The sequence below is a fragment of the Schistocerca piceifrons genome, chromosome 8 (genome assembly GCF_021461385.2).
Source record: "Schistocerca piceifrons isolate TAMUIC-IGC-003096 chromosome 8, iqSchPice1.1, whole genome shotgun sequence".
Lineage (NCBI taxonomy): Eukaryota > Metazoa > Arthropoda > Insecta > Orthoptera > Acrididae > Schistocerca > Schistocerca piceifrons.
In genome coordinates, this window is record NC_060145.1 from 432,497,520 (window position 1) to 432,504,586 (window position 7,067).

Here is a 7,067-nt window from a genome sequence, read left to right on the forward strand (position 1 = left end):
AGTAAGATAACCGAAGCTGCTAAGATGACCGCTCACGTAAAGCGGGAAATCTAGGTTAGAGTCCTGACCTGGCAAAAACTTTCGCTTGACACCAAGCGACTTATTTCAGCACCTGATCGCGCCTTACGTTATGAATAAACAGCATTTTATAGTGCAAGGTTTGTGTGCACACTTATTGGCTGGGGATGGAGCACACCTCCCTGAGACAGGAGCTGTATTTGTTATGGGTGACACCTCCAAATTACAGTGTTGTCTGAACAAATACCATATTTGTGTAGTCACTACACGCTATGGCCCTGGACGCCATTATACCTGGAGTTCGTCCTATGCGTTGTCACCTGATACTGTCTGTGTAGTATCCTGCCCACCTTATTTTTAAGGTGCCTAGGAAGCTGTCTTCTCGGATCGCTAGAAAAGTTCAAGCAAATAGTATTGATGGAGTTTATTACAGTGAGTTAAATTGACAATACTTGACTTTACATATTCACAAAAGTATGCCGCAAGCAAATGGCGACATGCAAATAATCAGTGTCCTTCGGTATATACAAATTCAATGGAAGCAAAACACAACAGTTCATAACTCACTGCTGAAGCGTTTGCAGGACGGCTCGTCTTACACTCCGACGGTGGCTAGGCTGTGCGGCGCTTACATTCTCTTCGTGTAGAGGCCGCTCCTGTCGTGGTGTCGTCCTAGTCAGCTTACCATTGGCTGACGTCGTCTGACAGCCCTCTCTGCTGTAACGTTCCAGGCCGACGTGGCGGCGCTTGACGTTACGCCGTAACAGTCTTATAGTTGCCGCAGAAGCACAATTTGGTACCACCTGTGAGTGGAAAGACGGGATCTGCAGCTATCCTCGAACCAGTGTGCAAGCCTCCAGATGCCACGATGGCCAGTATCACTCTAGTCACGTCTCATGGGAAGGGCCTCTGGCGGTGGTCTAAAGACAAAGCCGGCTCAGCAGTGCACAGCCTGTGGTTTATTGGTATATTTACTGTGAATCCAATACTAAACCATATGTCAATATCAAATTATCTTTTCGAAATAACTTGAATGGTGAAACTTCCTCGCAGATTAAAACTGTGTGCCCGACCGAGACTCGAACTCGGGACCTTTGCCTTTCGCGGGCATGTGCTCTACTGCTGTGCTGGTAGAGCACTTGCTCGCGAAAGGCAAAGGTCCCGAGTTCGAGTCTCGGTCGGGCACACAGTTTTAATCTGCCAGGAAGTTTCATATCAGTGCACACTCCGCTGCAGAGAGAAAATCTCATTCTGAAAACATCCCCCAGGCTGTGGCTAAGCCATGTCTCCGCAATATCCTTTCTTTCAGGAGTGCTAGTTCTGCAAGGTTCGCAGGAGAGCTTCTGTAAAGTTTGGAAGGTAGGAGACGAGGTACTGGCAGAAGAAAAGCTGTGAGTACCGGGCGTGAGTCGTGCTTCGGTAGCTCAGTTGGTAGAGCACTTGCCCGTGAAAGGCAAAGGTCCCGAGTTCGAGTCTCGGTCGGGCACACAGTTTAACCTGCCAGGAAGTTTCATATCAGCGCACACTCCGCTGTAGAGTGAAAATCTCATTCTGGAAACTTGAATGGTAACTGAAATTTTAGAAAAATGCTCGCCTGGCACTTACCAAACACTGTTCATAAACTTCCAATTAACAATTGTAACTCAGAAACATGGAGCACCATGCCCATTAAGTCCTTAACTAATAACTGTTCAATTTACAAGATTTCTAAGATAAAAATGAGCCATGGCGTTCTACAAATGATAAATTAAGTACCAATAGGTCATTGGGAAGTAAGGTATGGACTTAAATGTTAATAGCTATCATAATGAAGCCAGATTTGCTTAAGAATGTAAGATACTACAATAATGACTGTTTTATAGCTTCAGTCTCGAACCGTCAGCAGAAATGAGATGGCTCGACTTTTTCTAACAGCGGATGTCAGTCAGTGGATCTGTCGCTAAGAGAGCGGCCCGTGCTCATGGCCGACCAGTGCAGCGGAAACCTGCCTTGAGGTCTCATCGTTAACTGGGTTGGCGTTGGGTTGATTTTGGGGGAAGGGACCAAACAGCGAGGTCTTCGGTCCCAACGAAATACGGAAAGATGGGGAAGATAGTCGGCCGTGCTCTTTTTCAAAGGAACCATCTCGGCATTTGCCTGAAGGATTTAGGGAAATCACGGAAAATTACTACGGCTGGGCGTAGGTTTGAGCCGTCCTCCTCCAGAATGCGAGTCCAGGGTGCTAACCACTGCGCCACTTCGATCGGTCGTTAACTTGGGGATGATACAGGCCCAAGGGTGGACTGAAGTACAACAGAGTAAAATTGTAAGCGAACGGATTATTAAACACAAGGATGAACAATTACAAATGGGGAACAAACCAGTTCCACCTAAGGGAAGAGAGAGTGACATTCTCACATTGGTCCCCACGAACAATGTCTATGCACATTAGCAGAGGCTTTGAATTTAACCTATAAGAAACTGGGAATGCAACCACAAGTCAGGCAATTAGTATTGTTCCCAAAACATCAACAACGGCCACCGAATACAAGGTAGTGTATTAGGCTTATAGGGACACAGCGATATGACTATGTGGCTTTTCGACTATCAAATATTAAATTTCTTCGGAACATTGGCTGTCTTAAGTGGCGGTTTCCTAAGCCTCAGAAAGTGGCCGGCCGCTGTGGCCTAGCGGTTCTACGGGCTTCAGTCCGGAATCGCGCTGCTGCTACGGTCGCAGGTTCGAATCCTGCCTCGGGCATGGATGTTTGTGATGTCCTTAGGCTAGTTAGGTTTAAGTAGTTCTAAGTCTAGCGGACTGATGACCTCAGATGTTAAGTCCCATAGTGTGTAGAGCCATTTGAACCATTTTGAACCTCAGCAAGTGGTAGAATTCTTGTCCATAAGCTTGAGTAGAACCTCAAAGCAGTGCAAGACGTCGCCCTTTACTTGTAAACATGCACATCAGTTGAAATGTCTCACCACATTCAGAAACTGGAATTGGCCACATGAGTTAGCAGGAAGTCCTGGATGGAAGTCAACATTTGAAGATTGTCACTCCTTCCACCGACGACATCAGTATCGAAACACCACACACGCCAACACGAAGGCAGCAACACCATTGTTGAGGTCTCTGTGCCTCTGCTCGGCTACGCGCATGGCACTCGCCCAAACCACGTCAGGTTCCTGACAGCCTCCTCTTTTTCACGGCATGGCACCCCCTCTATATCCCACGGCCTCACTCGTTGCCGACGTACCGCTCGCGCCGTCTCTCTGACCCTCCTCATACCCCTATCCAGCCAATTCTGCATGCAAGGATAGCGAACCAGTTACTGTCCAGCTGAATACGCGCAATGAAATTCGCAAATACTTTATGCCGTGCTATCGACAGGTTCCCTGTTTACTCTACATCACAGTTGCGCGGTGAAATTACGCCGCAGCGTCACACATTCATGCACTGGACGCCACAGTTTACAGTTTTGCATTTTCTGTCGACATCTGTATGAATATAAATTTGTGTCCAGACTGTATAGCTCTTTCGTGGTGAATCGTCCTTTTTCTGCCGATTTTGATTTCTTCACAAAATATAACTTTCCACCATTCAACATCGAATTGCATCTTTCCTGGCGGTGGACAAAGCGGTAATAAGTTAAGCGAGGGACACCAGCTACAATAAAATGTTTCAGTCTGGCATTTTCGGTACAACTTTAGCCCAATTAGAGTCACGTCTCCCATGAGACCATCAATGACAGCAGATCTGATCCATATGCTAAGCAGGTCAGTGCTGTCATCCGACGACGGTTCCTGGTACCATCACAACCAACACCGATACGAGGCAGATCGTGACGTCTAACGCGTAGGGCAGTCCTTCGGAAGGAACCATTCTATCATCCGTCCCAGAAGCCCACAGCAAGAGATCGCTAATGTTTCGTGCTCGTCTAAGCCGTCATAACATGTCAAGAGTGTTTACGAAGGCAGTAACATCCTCCTAACAACAAAACACTGTATAGAGTTACTGGTTTACAGACACGAGAAAGAAAAAGTTCTCGCTATATGTAGCACGCTCTCCCAGAAGTTAAGAGGTAGCTGTATCTTGCACAAAATTTTACTGTGAGAAAGTGTATGTTATTTGCGTTCGATTGCTTTGTAGCAGTCGATTATCGCAGCGCTTGTTCAGTAGAAGAGATGTTTCACAGCAGCCAAGATGTACAGCTGCTCATAGCTCTTAAGTTTTGCAATATAGAGCCCATGTTTAACTGTCTTTTTGTCTTGTTTTGATCCGTACTACCTCCTACCAAAACATGAAAGAACTTACAGTAGAAGTCCACTATCAGAGATTGTAAGAACAATTCTCGCTTATAACTTTGCACTTTCTCGTTTCGATTCAAGGTCCTTTACCTCAGATTGATACATTTACCCTTCTGCATCATCTGTGAAAGTTTCTAAAAAAATTACGAAATCACCCTGTACACGCATTTCTTTATCTCTATTGATCTCTCGCTCTCTTCATCTTCGCGAAGCTTGATCGGAACAAAAGGCGTGCCGGTAACAGCAGACAACTTTGATCAAACTTCTTTCTTTGCTCTACTGTGGGTCATATGAAGTGACGTTGCAGGATGCAGGAATCAAGTAATTCTGGTGTGAGCTTCCATTCGGCTGGTCCCAGATTGCCGCAGTCAACCGCATTTAGCGACTCGTCTTATCAAGAACTTTCATATGCTGTTAAAAAAATCGTACTATTAAAAAAAGTACCAACTTCAGTATCTCAGTTGATGTAAGGAACCTCGTTTCAATGTCTTGCTTACAAAATAAAAGGAGTGCAACTCTCAAGTAATTAACCGGCCGTCCTTCCTAAGAGTTGTCAGGCATAACTATATCTGATGTTTGTACAGATATTTGCAGTTTCTTTCTTTCAATGAGTAACTGGTTCCAGCCCAAGAAAACACTGATTATCATATTTTTCATGTAACGCCCTCAATGGAAAGCGTGCGCTTGTTTCCCGTCACAAATAAAATGATTTTTAAAGCGATATTTTACGTGCCCATTTTATAGAGCTGTCCCAGATAAGTCTAGTGCAATGTTCGCTTTTTATTAACAGGGACAATAAGGCATAGTAAAACCTTTGTCCGTGACGTACTCGTAAGCCGACTTAGTGCATCGCTGGCCCTCGCTATCTTCTGTCTTCTGACGCCATGCAGAAGCGCTACTCATTCGGTGCTCGACTCCTGGTTATTCTTCGTGTTATGCTGTCTCTGTTAATACACGTCGTTAAAACGAATATTGCGCTGCACTACACTGAAGCGCCAAATAAGGTATGCGTATTTAAATACAGAGATGTGTAAACAGGCAGAATACAGCGCTGCGGTTGGCAACGCCTGTATAAGACAACAAGAGTCCGGCAGTTGTTAGAGCGCTGCTGCTGTAATGGCAAGTTATCGAGAAACGTGGGTTTCAACGTGGTTTATAGTCGGCGCACGAGCGATAGGAAACAGCATCTCCGAGATATCGATGAAGTCGGGATTTTCCCGTACTACAATTTAACGAGTGTATCGTAAATACCAGGAATCCCGTAAAACACCAAATCTCCGACATCGCTGCGGCCAGAAAAAGATCCAGCAAGAACGGGACCGACGACGACTGAAGAGAATCGTTCAACGTGACAGAGGCGCAAACCGTGGCAGAGTTTATTGCTGGGCCATCAGCAAGTGTCGACGTGCGAACCAATCAACGAATCATCATCGATATGGGTTTCGAAGCCGGAGGCCCACTCGTGTACCATTGATGACTGCACGACACAAAGCTTTCCGCCTCGCCTGAGCCCGTAAACACCGACGTTGGACTGTTGATGACTGGAAAAGCGTTGCCTGGTCGGACGAGTCTCGTTTTAAATTGTATCGAGCGGATGAACGTATAGGCGTATGGAGAAAACCTCATGAATCAATGATCCTGCATATCAGCAGGGGACTGTTCAAGCTGGTGGAGGCTCTGTGATGTTGTGGGGCGTGTGCAGTTGGATTGATGTGTGATCCCTGATACGTCAAGATACTGCTCTGACAGGTGACACATACCTAAGCATTCTGTCTGAGCATGTGAGCGTGGGGTTTTGCTATTCTGTTATTCTGCGCAACGGATTAATCTGAGATGTACCCTTTACGCTGTGGCTCCTGCAAGATGCAATTTCCACCCCGACGCTACTACAGAAGTCAGACAGACGCTCCTAATGTTCTAAAGAGAAATGCCTGAAAAACTTTCAGCAATAAATATCTTCTGGAGTCGTCCGCTGTAAGGAAATGACACAAAAATTCACAAAATTTCTTACGTAACTAGCGGGATACTAACGAAAATTATTATTTATTTTGCAAAAATTCTGAGAAAATCACAATGGCACTTTTAATTATAAACCAAACACGTTATTTCCGGGTTCTTTTCGGAATGTGAAGTTACCTCTTAAGGATAGGATTCGCCAATGAAATTTCTATCCGAAGTTTAAGATTGTTATTGACTTGGCAGAATGGTTGAGAGCCGCGCCTACTCAACTTGAATCATTATCCGTTAGAATGTTGGTAGGTACAGTCGAGGCTGTCGCATGTGAAATGCAGTGAAGTATACTGTTGTGAAGGAAATATGGGGCTCGCAATAGCTGTAGCGCACAATACCGTAAGCTGCGATGACTGCTGTCTGCGCTGCTTGCTGCTGACAAGTAAGATAACTCTCGTTCTATCTGGATTGACTTTCGCCAATCAAACTCTCCCTATGCCTTGATGAAGTCAAGGACTCCTATTTACCCCTAGTCTAACTATCGGCGTGGTACACCGGTCAGATAACCAGTCCACCGCGATGCCACTCAAAAATTCGCTCGCAGTCGTTTAACTATGTCTGTTCACACCGCACAATAAGTGTCGCGGCCAACACAGTGAACAATGCTTAATCGCAAGGACTCAATACAGAGTCGCACTTCGATTTGCTCTCGACAGAGGTGCTCTCCCAGTGAAGTACTGAGGAGAGACTTGTTCCTCGCTCTTTGAGTACATGTACGAGCGCGTACGCTCTCGTTACGTGTTCTCGCTCCA

The 7,067-nt window shown here is 45.7% G+C and overlaps 1 non-coding gene across 1 annotated transcript; it reads left to right on the forward strand.

Moving 5' to 3' along the window:
* The first annotated feature begins 1,430 nt into the window (after positions 1–1,430).
* On the forward strand, positions 1,431–1,505 carry Trnas-uga. The gene has a single exon. It is a non-coding gene; the product is annotated as a tRNA-Ser (tRNA).
* Positions 1,506–7,067: the final 5,562 nt, after the last annotated feature.